Source organism: Sciurus vulgaris (genome assembly GCF_902686455.1).
Source record: "Sciurus vulgaris genome assembly, chromosome: 13".
NCBI classification, from domain to species: domain Eukaryota; kingdom Metazoa; phylum Chordata; class Mammalia; order Rodentia; family Sciuridae; genus Sciurus; species Sciurus vulgaris.
In genome coordinates, this window is record NC_136474.1 from 19,979,870 (window position 1) to 19,996,309 (window position 16,440).

At 38.5% G+C, this 16,440-nt stretch overlaps 2 pseudogenes across 2 annotated transcripts; both read right to left on the reverse strand.

The window, feature by feature from the left end:
* LOC306643257 (ras-related protein Rab-5C-like) lies at positions 1-1,780 on the reverse strand (annotated as a pseudogene). The gene has a single exon. The product of its transcript is annotated as a ras-related protein Rab-5C-like (transcript).
* A 10,795-nt stretch (positions 1,781-12,575) lies between these two features.
* LOC306643256 (pantothenate kinase 2, mitochondrial-like) lies at positions 12,576-14,218 on the reverse strand (annotated as a pseudogene). Its single transcript has one exon. The product of its transcript is annotated as a pantothenate kinase 2, mitochondrial-like (transcript).
* Positions 14,219-16,440: the final 2,222 nt, after the last annotated feature.

Genomic DNA, 16,440 nt, shown 5'->3' on the forward strand with positions numbered 1-16,440 from the left:
ATACTCATCTTTGTGATTTGGTCAGAACAGGGCTCAGAACCAGAGATCAGGTGACTGAGGGTGGAGGGGTCATGGGCAATGGATATGTGGCTGTCACAATGATGCTGCGATAATGCTGCGGTTTCTCTCCCAGCTGGGAGTTGGGTGGGAAGGGGGCTGTAGTCAGATGACAGCCAGCTGAGGGAAGAGCTACCTGTCCCCTTCCCAGCCCAGGACCTGCCCACCACCCCAGACTAAGACCACTCCCAACAAGGTAAGGATGTGGGTTCTCTTGCTAAGATTGCTCTTCAGCAAGAGGGAAAGGAAGGGTTGTTCTGAGCCTCGACCCCACAGACAAGGGGAAGGGGCTGGAGAATGTGGCTACTACCAGCAAAGGAAAAAGGGGAGAGTACAGTAGAAAGGGTGGAAGTGGGAAGAGCAGGAGATCATATATATTTAAAAAGTGACTTAAGACTTAAAATTGAATTAGTATTTGTACAGAAAGGTGCAGGTGGAATAACTCCCTCCAGCCTAGGATCAAAGTTATATGGAGAAATCATGATGGGCCCCACCCCTGCCCCCAGTGGTGGCCCGAGTCTTAAGTGCGATTGGTTAGAGTGGATTCCAGTTGGGTCATTCAGGTGGAGGAGGTGGGGGCAGTGGCAGGCAAGGGGGGTTTCATTGCGGCAGCACTGGCTCCAGCTGGCTGGGTTGTTCTTCTGAAGTTCCATCCCTTGGTTCTGGCCTGGAGCACATGCTGCATTTTGAGGTTCATTCTTGGGAACCTTCTTAGCTATTGCCATGAAAATTTCATTCACATTCATTGCAATCTTTGCTGATGTCTCCATGAACAGCAAACATGTCATCTGCATAGGCCTGTGCTTCCTGGAACTGCATGGCTCTCTTGCTGGCCACGTCTGCCTTGTTACCCGTGAGTGCCATGACGATGTTGGGGCTGTCCTGCCTCTGTAACTCCTTCACCCAGTTCTTGGCCCATGCAAATGTAAGTGTGTTGGTTATGTCAGAGACCACGATGGCAGCCTGGGCCGCCGGGGTAGTACATGGGGCCAGGCTGTGATACCGCTCCTGTCCAGCTGTGTCCCAGATCTCAAACTTGACTGTTGTGTTATCCAAGCAGACAGTCTGTGTAAGGAAGGCCACTCCGATCGTACTCGCTTGGTACTCACGGAATTGTCCCTTGACAAAGCGGAGGACGAGACTGGATTTGCCCACTGCAGAGTCCCCTAGCAGGACCAGCTAAAACTGAAATCTTGTTCCCAGCAGCTAGTCCGTAGAGTCATGCTGCCCCTCCCCAACCTGCCATGGCCGGTCCTGCTGTAATGGTACCAGTGAGAGTGGGGGTGGGGGCCCGTGCTACACAGAGAGGCACTTAGTAGGGAGGGGCCTCCAACGCGGCTACTGGGTGACGTTACTTGGGGCCAGGGCTCATATAGACTCCAATCCTCTTCTGCCAGATGTGTCCCAGTCTCCGGCCTCCACTTCCCAATATCTTCCTTTTCTTAATGATGATAATAAGTCCTTTAATCTGTATCATAGCAGTAAGAGGCAAGTTCTACTAGTGCCCTCATTTTGAAGATGATATGGTTAAGTGGTTTGTGTTTTCATGCATTTGTCTAGAGAAATGAAGAAGACGGATTCATGCAAGTTCCCAATGTGATATTCATGTTATTATACACTTCTGCTTCACTTAAACTATCCTTTATAAATATCTACTGTGTGCCCTAATGGAATTAAAATTAAATATGAACCCTATGATAAAGATGATGTCTCCTTCTACAGGTTCAGGCAAAGTGGGGGCATAACTCTATCCTTTCATTCTGTGATTTCAACTTAGAACCTCTTTCAGGTGAAAATTCAATGGGAAGCAAGTAAGAAAAAGAAAACTGCTTAGTATAAATGTTTTAATTAGGGGATGAGAAGAAAATCGGGATTCTTAAGGAAATTGTAGGTGAAGCATGAAGTTGACTCAAGTTCAAAGATTGTGGCAGAGTTTGTGCCTTCTCTTTCTTATTTCTACCTCTCTCCTCCTCTCTCTCTTTGTCACCTGAAGACTTGCTCCTATATTAATATGTTTTCTTCATGGCCAACTGAGTATCAAGGTGGAGATGGGTATGACTTTGGTTGTAAAAGATGTATAGAAATATTGCCCTGACTACACAGTAAAACAAAATTTATATCAGCTTCTTGTGTAGGCTAAAGTATGTTAGCTCAGACTTCAACATGAGGTAAATTTGGTTTCAAACTGAAATGCAACAATTTTTCATCCATGCTTATGTTTATGTTAACAAAGGTGGAGCACAGAAATAGCCTAAAGTTATTCATGATTCACAGATGATATCATGACCCTCAGATGTGTTTCAGTATAAGCGATGTTTGTATCAAGGAAGAAATTTATACAAGTCTTCATTGTCACAATTTCTCTCTTAAGTAGATTCTTATTGACTACCTTGCTCATTGTTAACTTTATTTCAAGTGTTTTGTAATACTTAATATTAATTATTTTATAATAGTTTTAATTAAGCTTTTCTTTTTTATTGTCATCTCTATTTGGTTAATTTTTATTAACTGATATATATTCATATATATTCTCTTGTTAATTTTTATTAATATGTATATATTCATATATATGCTCACATATAGAAATCTATAATTCTAATAGTTTTCAGTCATTTCCTTGGATGTTTCAAATAATTTTCACATGAGCAAATAATGATAGTGTTGACTACTACGTTCTGTTCTTTTTACCCATATTAGTCTTAACCTACTCCATCAGTGGAATGTTAAAATATAGTTTATTAGTTTTGTGATAGAGGTTAGGTAGTCCTGAATTTTAATGAGACTGTATCAATTCTCAAGCAATTAATTTATTGCTTATTAAATTATTTGTCCACTTTTCAAATGCCCATTATTGACTGGACATTATATCTGGAATAGAAACAGAAAATTCTTACTTAGGAGTCATCTTTAAAATTGATATAAATTACTGAATTGAAGAAGTGTTGTACTTTATTATGTTTTTTTTTTAGAAAGACATGGTTAATATCTAATTCACTGATTGTTTTTAATCAATGATATAATTAATTATGCCTAAACTGGGCGCAGTGGCACATGACTGTAATCCCAGTGGCAGGAGAGGATGAGGCAGAAGGATCATGAGTTCAAAGCCAGCCTCAGCAATGGGGAGATGCTGAGCCACTCAGTGAGATGCTGTCTCTAGATAAAAACAAAATGAGGCTGGGAATGTGAATAAGTGGTTGAGTGCCCCTGAGTTCGTTTCCTGATACAAAAAAAAAAAAAAAAGCTAAAGTAAGTTTAAATGATAAAATATCCCAGGTTTCACAATTAAATTTTCATAATATAATTTATCACTTGGGAAAGACTTTGTTTTAAAATTTAAATGCTTCATGAATATTTGAGATTTTTTAGTTGCCCCATATTTGCATATAAAATTAGGTTATATGGAATATATATGATATAAATTTAAATGATAAAATAGTGTATATATGTGAATATTGAAAATGGTTATTCTAAGCAGTAAAATTATAGGTTTTTAAATTTTTGTCTTAATAATGTCAGTAGTCATTAAAATTACTGAAAAGAATATATATTGATTTTCAAATACATTTTTAGTGATTCACAAAAGTCCTCTGGCTACCAATAAAAAGTAAAGAAATGAAATTTGAAAAAATTCACCAAAATGTGTATATAAAATGTAAATATAGATATATCATTAAGCTCAAATTCACTGGTAAATCAGAAAATTAAAATGAATTGAAAATGTCTGGGTCTCTATTTTAGGATTAAAAAGTACTATCAAGTGTAAACAAGAACTTTGAGAAAGTTAAAAATCTTTTGCTCAGAAACAAAGTAAGAATGTACTCTTTCAATATTGGTTTTCAGCATCTTATCTCATCCTAGCTAAAGATTAGGACAAATCACGAAATAACTAGTAAGAATAAAACTTTGCAGGTGACATAATTGTCTATGTAGAAAAATCATAAAACCAACAATAATAATAATGGAGCGAGTAGGCAATTATAACAAAGTTGGAAAATATGAGGTTAATATTAGAAAGTGCATTATTTCCTATATTTTAAGTAAAAAAAAGTGAAAATTGAGATTAAAAACAATAGTATGTACACTAGCAACCACAAAATGCAATAAAATATATCCAAGGTCTCTATGGGAGAAATTGCATCTAATGAAATAATCAGAGAACTGAATCAGTGGAGAAATATTCCACATTCATGGTTAAAAGACTCAATATTGCTAAGAAATCAGTTCTTCTGAAATTGACTTTTAAATCCAATGCCATTGCAATAAAATTCCAAAATATTATTTTGTGGTTACTGACAAACTGATTATAAAGTTGTTTTGGAAAGATAAAAGATTCAAATTGACAACATGAATTCAAGAAAATAAAAGTTAAAATACTGAAACTACACAACTTCAAGACATATTATGGATCTGCAGTAGTCAAAGCAGTATGGTATTGCTGTAAGAAAGAATAGTTGGATGAATAAGACGGAACAGAGAACCCAGAAACAAACTCACTGGAATAGAGTCTTCTGATCTTTGACAAATGATCAAAGGTAATTCATTTATCAAACATTAGCCTTTCCAAGTAATTGAATAACTGGACATTTGCACAAAAATAAATAAATTTAGACACAGAACTTGCACACTTTATGAAAATTAACACAGAAAGGATTATAGACCTAAATGTAAGGAGAAACTCTAAAATTTCTAGAAGATCACAGAGGAGAAAAATGAGATGATTCAAAATTTGGCAATAACATTTTAAATACTGTGGGGAGCCCTTCTTATCTAGCAGAATTAGATGTGGTTTAGCCATGGAAACCAGAGGCCTGACTCTTAGGAACTGGCAGCCACTAAGGAGTGTCCCAGCCCCGGGCAGTATGTGGCACTGTGTGGGAGTGGTTCCCTGTCTGGTTCTATGATAGTTTCCCTGAGCAAATTGACTCCCCTGACTCCACCAATCCTGTTAATCACAGAAGCAGCTCTTCCAGTTCCAGGCCACTTTACCTTTGTGACTATAAATAAAGGACTGGTGGGCTATTCCAGGTTGTTAGAAGCCAGATCTGGTATGGCCTGATCTGCTACACCCCCTTTCATTTAAAAAGAGTATTGGCTCTTGTGTATTTATTGATTAGATGAGTTTATTCATAATTGATTGATTTATAGCCAACATCATCCTCTGGCAGTTAACTCTTTTCTCATCAATGCAGGGCATGGTAGAAACCCCTACAAGATACAATACCAAAGCTACAATACATGCAATAAATCATTAACAAGCTCATCATCATTTAAATGAAAACAAAGCAAAACTTCATATTGGTGAAAAACACTGCCAAAAGAATAAAAGTACAAGTCACAGATAAGGAGAAATGTTTGCAAAATATAAATCTGATAAAGGACTGTTATCTAAAATATGCAAATAAATTTTGAAGTTCAAGAAATAAACATAACAAAATTAAAAGAAATACAAAATATTTGAAGAGACACCTCAGCTAAGAATATACAAATTAACATAAGAAAGAATAGTCAACATCATGTGATATCGTGGGATTGCAAATTAAAACAATCGGACATCATTATGCATCTATGAAGAAGAAGCAAAACACAAAACACAAAACTAAATGTTATGTGGAAAGTGAAGCAAAAGTAATCACTATTGTCATAAAACTCTAAAATAGTACAGTCACTTTGGAAGAGAGTTTTAAAATTCTTACAATACTGAAAATGCTTTTATAATAAAATTCAGTAATAAGTTTTATTGGTATTTACCCAAGAGAGTTAAAAACTTATGCTTACATGAAAACCTGCATCCAAATGTGTACAATAGCAATATTTGTAAATTGCCAAAACTTGGATGTAACCAAGATGTTCTTCAGCAAGTAAATTAATGAACAAATAATGTTATATTTAGACAAAGGAATATAATTAAGTGCTAAGAAGAGATGTATCTTCGATCCATCAAAAGACATGGACAAAATTTAAATGCCTATTACTACGTGAAAAAGTCGATCTGTTAAGGCTATGTGCTCTATGATCCTGACTACTTGGTATTCTGGAAAAGAAAAAAACTATGGAGATAGTACAAAGATCAGTCATTCCAGAGGTTTGGGGAAAGGGAAGACTAGGTGGACCACACTGGACTTTCAGGGCATTGAAGCTATTCTGTGTGATACGATAATAATGGTGAACACATCAGTACTCATTTGTCAAACCCACAGAACACACAAGACAAACCCTTATGAATATTCTAGACTTGAGTGACAATGGTCCATGTTACAAATGTACCTTTGTGGTGTGAGATGCCAATATTAGAGAAGATTGTAAGAGTATAAAGGCAGAAATTTATAGGAGGTCTATACTTACTGCTCATTTTTCCTTTGATTCTAAAACTGCCCTAAAATTAAGTTTACAGTACATTTTTTTTCTTATTAGTTATACATGACAGAATATATTTTAACATGTATACATATATGGTGTATAACTTCTCACTTGTCTGATTTTACATGGTGTAGAATCACATTGGTCATGTAAACATGTGCACATGAGAAAGTGATGTCTGATTCATTCTACTATCTTTCCTATTCCCATTCTCTGTCCCTTCCATTCATTCCTCTTTGTCTAGTTCAAAGTACTTCTAGTCTTCCCTACCAGCCCCACATATTGTGAGTTAGTATGGGTGTATCAGACAGGAATTCATCCTTTGGTTTATTTGGGATTGGCTTATCTCACTTAGCATGATATTCTCCAACTTCATCCATTAACCAGCAAATGGCATAATTGTATTTCTCTTTATTACTGAGTAGTATTACATCGTGTATATATACCAAATTTTTCCATCTGTTGGAGAGTACCTAGGCTAGTTCCATAGTTTAGCTATTGTGTATTCAGCTGTTATGAACACTGATGTGGCTGTGTCAGTGTAGTATGCTGAGTGTAAGCCCTTTGGGTATATATAAAGGAATAGAATAACTGGGTCAAATGGTGGTGCCATTCCAAGTTTTCTGAGGAATTAGTGTACTGCTTTCCAGAGTGGTTGCACCATATTGCAATCCCACTTGCAATTTATGAGTGTACCTTTTTCCCCACATCCTTGCCAACATTTATTGTTACTTGCATTTTTGATAAATGCCATTCTGACTGGAGTGAGATGAAATCTCAGTGTAGTTTTAATTTGCATTTCTCTTACTCCTAGATATGTTGAACATATTTCATATATTTGTTGACCCATTGTAATTCTTCTGTGAAGTGGCCGTGCAGTTCCTTTGCCCATCCATTAATTGGGTTATTTGGTTTAAAATCTTTTGAGTTATTTATATATCCTATCTAAAGTGCAAGAGGCAAAGATTTTCTCTCATTGGCATTAGACCAGAGACTCTGTGCCTAATAGAAGAAAAAGTAGGCCCAAATCATGTCAGCTTAGGAACTGACTGCCTTAACAAGACTCCTAAAGCACAAGAAGTAGAATCAAAAATCAACAAATGGGATCAAATCAAATTAAAAAGCTTCTTCACAGCAAAGAAAACAATAAAGAATTTGAAATTTAAGTACATTCTTAAAATATCCTCTTTTGCATCCTCCTTAAATAAAACTCTTTTGAAACTTTATAACATATTAACATAACAATTGGATTTCCATGAACACAATTATAAAATTTTATCATCAAAGTTTTGCTTTTGATGAAACAAAATATTTTATGAGTGCTCAAAATAAAAGATTGACTATTTCAATTATAGTTATATAAGTATGAAAAACAATGTTAGCATTATAATTAAGTATTCACATCAGAAATATTTATTACATAATTGTAAGTAAAAATATAGCATACTGTATTGCCACAATTCACAAATTCTTACATATTACATTCATGCTATTTCATGAATGGTGGCTTAGGAATGTTATTTTTTTCCCTTTATCAGTCTAAATTTGCTGAACAACTTATACTCAGTGCATACAATTTCCTAACTAGAATAAAGTGTTTTTTAATTTCACTGGTCTGAACTTTGAATCATTCCAGACTCACACATTCTTTGTTCTTTACTGAGCCTCACCAATACTCTGAGTCCTCCTGAGTTTGCATTCTCTCCTTCCACTTCTGCATATAACCAGATGACCATAAGAGAAGGCACATGGAAGCAGTTATAAACTAAAGGCCAGAACCATTTTGAGAGAATGACCTTTTGGTTCTGAAATTATGAGAACCCTCCTCATGAAGTTAAATTTATTTTTTTTTTTTGATGGCTCTTGCTTTCCTTCTTCTGGGGTTGTTCACCATTGATGTCAGAACTCAATTATTATTATTATTAATAAAAAATTCAATAATCTTGTGCAGACTTTTCTCCAGAGAGTTTGGTCATGGAATCATTCTAAAATCTAAGAATTCTGTGGTTGAATAAATATTCCTGTATTGCCAACTGGGTAAAGTGCTGATCTATATAAATATCATTTATCAGGCTAGCACAGCCCAAGAAAAGGTCTATAACTTGATAAGCATAGTTTTCTTAACAGGTTAATTGATATTTGAATGTCAAATGACTGAATTTTAAAAATTCATGGGCTTATACATTTATTAACATAAATGTATTTCTTCTGTACAAATAACTACACATATATACATGTATATATATTTATATTCTCAGGATATAAATATATATGTATATTTAATTCATGTAAAAGTAAATTCAAGGAGGTAATGTCTTTTTTCTATTTGCTACAAATAAAACAATAACATACTATGCACAATATCCTGTAGCTTCTTTTTCCAAAGAATGATAGTGATAGTTTCACATTGAGTTTAATGAGATTTCTTATTTTTAGGCATAAAATGCTATTATATTGATATATATTAAAAGTGCACCCATGCTTAAAGTGGAATTATATTTTTGGTGTTATAAACAATGTCATAAATTACTTTTAGCAGTTCTTTTTGAAAATGCATATGTGTCTAAAAGGCAATTTTTAGAAATAAAATTATTGAGTTTATAATGCATTTTAATGAGTGATTATTCAAAGAAATTCTATCTAAGTGTGCATTTATCAGCTACATATGCTTTTTACCCCATGAACTTTTCCTTACATACCCCAACATAGGGTATTGTCAAACTTTACGATCTCTGCCACCATAACTGGGGAAAGTGGTAGAATAAAATCTCTCCCATTCATGTCCATATATTTATTTTTCTATTGATCCAATTAAAAATGAATTGGCAGGAGCACATCATGTGTTTAAAAATGAGTTCTTTTGTCTATAAGAAGCATTGCTTATAATTCTGGGGTGGGGGGTTAATCATTTTTTTCCTGTTGGTTTATAATTTAAGTTATAGGTTTACAACTGTAAGAGAAACAAGTTGTACCCCATTTGTTTACAATTTAATAAATTTTAAAAGTAACCAATCTATTGTTTATAGATTATCAATTCAAGTAATAATTACAAAGCTTTTCTCAATCTGAAGTTATAAAGTAATTACTATTATAATACTTATATATGTATTTATGCATTATATTTTTTTGTAAGGTATATTTTTGTATATTTAATTGCTATTTTAAAATTTTAATGCATTTTTTGCTAATCACTCGTTTAAAAACAAAACACGCATGTAATTGACTGAAACATATGTAAATAAAAAGCAGATTTTGAAAATATTTGGGTATTCAGCATGTGTCTTTCAACTCAAGAACTGGCCTGGGTAACAAGACTTGGAAATAGAGGGAAAGGTTCTGATCAAGCAGAGGAGGTAGGTCCTGATGCCTTTGGCTTGCCCACTCTTGTGACAAGCAGTGGTGGTAAGAATGCTAGGCTTCAATGGAGATTACAAGTGGAGGTCCAGGCATTACCAACCACCTGGCCTCGGACGTACAGCCACATGTGGACCCAAGTCTCTCAATTCTGAACTTGGGGTGGCCTGAAGTAGCAGGACTGGACTTTTTCCCCATTCAGCCCACATGACCCCAAGGACTCACCCCCAAACCAACCCTTTTGCTATATGCCAGACCTGGAATTATTTGTCTTGAAGAGAAAAAAGTCTTGGTCCAAAAATCCTCTAGGCCAGTGCTACTCTCCTCACTCCTCACTAGGACATCTGCAGCTTAGCTTCAGTCCCATGGCTTCTGGAAAACTGCAGAGACCATCCATGACCTTGCAGTTGAATCTGAGCAGCCTCATCAATTCTCTCCCCAGGCGTCTGGAGACCTGCCCTCAGTCTGAGCCACAGGCCCCTCTGACTAGCTTGTTTTGTTTCTTATTCCTTCACTGCCCATTTCATTACTATTATATTTCTCATGCTTTTGGAATTCACAGAAACCCCTCGCTTTTCCCATCTGCATGCACATTATCCAGCTCTGTATCTCAAACCTAAAAACTCAGCTATTTGATCAATCCAAAAATCAAGCATAGGTGCTCTCACTGCCCTCATCCCCTACACCCAGCAACCACCTACCCCTTACCAGCCATCCTCCTCCTATCATAGTTCAGGCCATGTATTTTTCTGTGCACCATAGCCACAGCCCACATACTGCTTCTAGTGCGGGTAGTATAAGGTGAGACTCTCAGGTCACCAGATGGAAGGCAGACTGTAACAACTGCTGAGAGCAGACAGGTGGTGCCCATGCTGACTATTTTGAATGCACCTTATGGGTTGGAGGTGGGGAGATGGTGGTAAGCTTGGATGAGGGAATGCACATCTGCAGGAATGACTTGGAAGTCCATAGGTGGAGAGGAAGCAATGTCTGGGGCTTGAGTTCAAAGGTCAGTTCCGGCTGGGGTGCTGCCTTGGAAGTCAGTCAAGGTGAACGCTGATAACTGCTTGAGGAGATCCAGAATTGAGTCAGGATTGGCACCATCTGTCATCAGAGAACAAGCTGGCAGAGGCAGAAGTAGCCCAGAAGGCAGAGCAGCAAAAGGATCCTGCTAAGAGTTGAAGCAAATAAGATCCCGAAACTCCCATGAGACCTGTACTTAAAGTTCACTTGTTGCCTACCAAGAACACTGCCATGGAATGACAGGGTGGGCTGAGCACAAGGTAGAAAGTGAGGAAAAACAGCAGCTTCTCAAGAGAGGAGCGGCGAGTTGAAGGACATTCACAGCTCCAGACAGATGTGGTTCCAGACAGATGTGGACTTGATTCCAGTTCTGCCCATTACCAGCTGTGTGACCTTGGGTATATTCCCCTCTAGGTTTCAATTTCCTTCTTTGCTACACTGGAGACATAGCCAGGGCTGAGAGACAGCACACTTCAGTGTGCTCCACGAGGTGGAAGTTCACAGGAATAATCTGCCCAGCTGAGCAGAAAAGTCAGGGGCACAGGAGCTGAGAAATCCCAACCCCCACATCCAGTACAAGGGGTGGATGGTGGCGGTGTTTTTGGTAGCAAGGAGAAAGTGGAGCCAACGAGCAGACAACTGAGAATGGAGGGCCTAGAGATAAGCAGCTACAACAAGGAAGAACTGCCATCCTGGGAGCAACCCCTCTTACTCTAGGCTGCAGGAGGCCCCGGGCCAGCTGGACCCACACTCTAGAAGTGCCAAGGCATGTGCATAAAGGCAGCTGCCCTTTGCAGAAAAAGCTAGCTATGGGACACCCTGCATGCAACCAGTCCCTCTGCTGCCATCACATGGTCCACACCCAATCTTGTGCCTGACCCATCGCCTCCCCTCCACCCCAAAGAGACAAACTGAGCTGCACGCAGAGAGCACAGAACAGGGAGAGTCTTGGGACCTTCCTTCTGACTGCAAGGCTGCTTTATACCAGGCCTTTCCTTGCCTTCAACTGTGATTCAGACACCACTTGATACATAAGATATAAAAGCTGTACATCTCCAAGGGGAAGGCTTTTTAAATTATTCTGTTCTGCACAGCAGAAAGAAAAGGTCCAGCCCTTAGCAATACTCTCAAGTAGTCTGAAACCCAAGCACCACAGGCTCCTAGAGTTCACCAGCAGATAACCTCAATTCCTGCTTTACCACTCTGCCTGAAAGGATATCCTCTACCTGGCCCCTTGAAGAGCTGTCAATTCCAGAGGCTCTTTGGTGTCACATACCAGCCTCTGCTTCTTCCACTAGTTCACCCACTTTGGTCAGGTCACTAATGCCCCCTTACCCTAGGGAATTCTGCCAGCAGTTTTCTCCTTCCATACAGATCTTCCCACGATTAACAGAAGTAACATGAGCTGCCCTTCTAAAAGTTGCTCTTCCAGTTTCTGGAACAGAATTAACCCACCCAGTTAAGTTTGCAGAAGCTTGAAATAAACCATTTTCCAATATGTATACACTAAGGCTAAATGCAAACCAGAGAAATGCAAACCAGAGTAATGCACAGATGATCTCTAAGGCCATACTGAGAAAACTATGATTAGATTATAATACACAGCAGCCTGTCCTGCATTTAGCAAGTTAAAACAGGATCCACAACCAGTCAGCTCAACGCAGGACAGCTCTCCCAGGGTGTCTGCAGTGATTTTATGCTGAGATTTCCAAAAACACCACAGGCTTAACAGTGCTACCCTGAACAGCAACTTAAACACAGCGATCCTCACACTGCCTGGACATGGTCCACTTGTTTTTTAATGCATCTTTCCTTACTGGTTGCTAGTTTAGACTGAATTTTTTAAAGGATTTATCTTGATGACTTAGAAAAATACACATCATTTCCCTCTTTGATTCAGGTAGTACACGATCATAAAACTGAGTAAGTCTTTTAAAAAACAAAAAGTCCACAGATCCCATTGTAGAAATTTCCAGGATGCCCTCCCGGGTAACAATCAGGGAATCTTCAACAGCTCAAGGAGTGCTCCAACAGCTCCAAAATAACCCTCATGTTCTGAAAAAAGTGCTTTCAACTGTCCCTTGGACCAATAATCCAAAGCATATGCCAAAAGCCGCATGGCGATCGTATTAATTCTCAAGAAATTTCCAACAAATACCACCTGGTTAATGTTTTCATTAAGGGCACACATTCTTGCTATGGAGCCAATGTTGTTGGTGATGGTGATCAAAGTTGCTCTGGCGAGGTCCTCCTTACTGACAGCCTCTCGCTTCTCCTTGCTCATCATGTTTCCAAAGCTAGAAGCTACAGCCCAGCCTGGCAATCCAAACCTCTCATAATCGCCGCCATAAATGTCTCGCACTCATTTATCCACTTTGGTGCTATCTCCACGAGACGCCATTTCAAGAGCTTCTTCAAAAGTGGTACACCCAGTAAGAAGACAGCAGAGACCAAAAAAAGTTCCTCCTCCAAGACTTGTGCCTGTGACCCTCTTGTAATTATCTTTGGAATACACTGCTAAAATGCTAACCCCTGAGCCAATGTTCACCAGAAGCAGAGGATATGGATTTTTCAAATCAAATGGTAACTTCTGACATTTTTCAGAATCAGCGGGATTTTCAAAGTAATAGCACTGTGACCGTCCATTGAAACCAACTGAGTCAATGTATAAAATTCCTTTGATTAAGCAATCTAGTTCATCCAGTTTGCAAAGCTGAAGATCACCTATTGTGAGAAAATCCCGCTCAAATTTGTATGCTCCACCTCCAGTGGCACAAAAGACAGTGTGGAGACTCGAGAAGTTTTTATCTCTGCCCATTTGAATAAAAGCAGGCATGTCATGAGTGGGAAAGCGTATAAAGTGCAGATTGCCTTTGCGTCCACACAGAGTCAGGTCCTTCAGCTCCAGGTGCACGTCCCTAATGCCCGTGGACCCATAAGCCACATTGGAGGTCAAGTACTTCCGAATGCTTTTAAGACTATCCACGTCTTCCTCTTCTTCTTCAGCAGTGATGTCTTTGGGTTCAAAATAAACCAGCTTGACCAGGGTTCCACCAATATCCAAGACAAACCATGGAAAAAGCGGCCGCTTTTTCCGGAGGCTTTCAACGCGCTGGCGGGAGACCGACGCAGGGCCGCTGTAGGAGCTGGACCGATCCCGCCTCACGCCATCCGCCGAGGCCCCAAATGAAGGCGCCGACGCGCTGCTCGCCCGGCGCCGCAGTGGCTCCCGCCGCCGCCCTTCGGAGTCCCCGGGCGCCGGCTCCCCGGTCGATGAGGTTGAGGTGGCGGCGGCCCTGCCGTGGCGCTCCATGGACGAGCGGAGCCGGCTCGCTCCCATCCGCAGCGGCCACCGCTGCCGCCCGAGCAAACCCCCCAGCGCCGAACTCCTCCTCGCCTCCTCCGCGGCAGTCCAGCCTGAGCAGAGGCGCACCCTCTGCCGGCCTATTTTTTAAGATAAATCACAAAAAGGAATTCATACTTTTGCAACAGATGATATATAAAACAATGTTTGCAGCTACAGTATTCATAATAGCATATAACTGAAAACTATTCACATGGCTGTCAACAATAAGAATGAATAAATATAATACCATAGAGTTGCTGATGAAAACAATATGCAGCAATTTCAATGAATAAATTTGAGCAGCTGTAACAATCACTATAAATCTCTCAAACACTGTTGAGATGAAGTTTTACTTTATTTACTAATTAATTTCAAATAATCAGGCCCTGATACATCATATACATGATGCAAAGAACCAGCCAGTATGATATCTAAGTTTTTTAAAATTTTTATTGTTCATTACAGTTTCACATATTAGTGGGATTTGTTGTTACATAGTTATACATGTACACAACATAATTTGACCAATTTCATTCCCAAATACCTTCTCTTTCTCTCCCCTCCTACCATAATCATTATAAAATTGTTTTCCTTTAATACTTTTTATTTCTACCCTTACTGTCTTTATTTGAATAATTGACTATGTCATAAGATTTGTTTTTCTTTGTATGTTTGCCTTGTTTCTTGTAAAATAGGTAATCAATTTCCCATTCTTTTCTTTATTTCACTTAGTTCTAGAGCATATATATGTATATATTTTGCAGTGTTTCCTGATTGTTGTGTATCTATTCTGTTGTCTTATTTATGTGATTGATTAATTATTATTAAATTCAAGTTCCTACATGTATACTTTATTTTTTTCTGTTTCAACAAATTTTCTTCAATGTGTTCTTTTGTTAGTTTGGCCTAATTTTTCTCCTCTATTCTTTTTTTTCCCTCTTTTTGGAATTATACAGGTGCTCATTTTTTTAAAAAATTAACTATTACTCATTTTCAAGGCAGACAAAAATTTTTTCTGGTCTAATTTGGAGGAGGTTTCTGAAAGATGATGAAAAGTCTAGAGCACTATTCCAAGTTTTGCTATTTTGCCCAAGGAAATTTTCTTTTGACCATTTTTGTGTTTGCAATTTTATTTGGTTCTTCTAGAGAGAAAAATATATAAATGTGTTATTGCTAATCTGCTTCCAGGTCACACATTATTATTATACATTTGTATATTTTAGGCCATGCATTTTGGAGATTCCTGTGATAAACAACAGAGCCAGCCCTTCACTGTAAGGAAGTTTATTGCTGCCAGCTCTTTCCCTTCTTGGAAATGCTTATATTTCTCTATGACATGTGTGTCCTCTCAGGTTCTTCCTGCAGGATCCCTCTCACCTGTACCCATCTATGCCTTTATTTGATGTGTAAAGAGTGTCAATTTTTCTAAAACTAGAGCTATTGTTTCTCCTGTTTACTTAATTTCTAGGATGTGAAAGGGTAAATACTGAATTTTAGTCACTGTATTCAAGACATAAATCTAACACATCTGTTTTATGTAAGACCTGAGATGCTTGTGAGTTTTGTACTCTCAGTACATTAAAAACTATCATAAATGCTTACTGCCATCATCTTCTGAAAACCATGTTACAGATTGTACAGTACATTTGAGATAACCACCTGCAAAGTTATTGTAAAAGATATCCCAAGGCAGCAATTCACATACTTGAGTTTGAGGGAAATTGTATTTCTCTCAAGAGGAAAACCAAATTAGGAATTGTATTTTTATTGAGATTATTCTGCGACTCTAGATCACCATGGGGTAAGCTTGAGTCCAGGGTTAGGGACAAAGAGTGTACCTGACCTCTTCAACACTGCTGGAGGCCCCAGATCCTTTATGCAAATATAGAAAAGTCCACAATCAAAGAAATCTACTCAGGGACACATGGCCATGACAGGAGAATAAAGACCAGAGCTCCTGTGCTAGGTGACCTCAGAGTGCTGGGTTCCCTTGGGGCAGTTTGTCCCTCTGAGTCTTGCTTTTCTCACCACATCAAACCACCCTGGATGCTTCTGGTGGCAGTTGCCTCCTTTGTCTCTGTGCCTATTCCAGGGCTGTGTCTGTTTGGTAGTTCACAGCTTCATAGAGTGCCTACTCTGTGCTATCTACACAGGATAAACAATAATGACAACTCAATAATAGTAATTGCCAATTGTGGAAGTTTCTTCTAGGTCAGGCCTTGTGCACTGCATGTGGTCAGCCCCAGCTCATTTAATGAACATGGGACTGGACTTTCTAAACACTTTACAGCAATTCACTC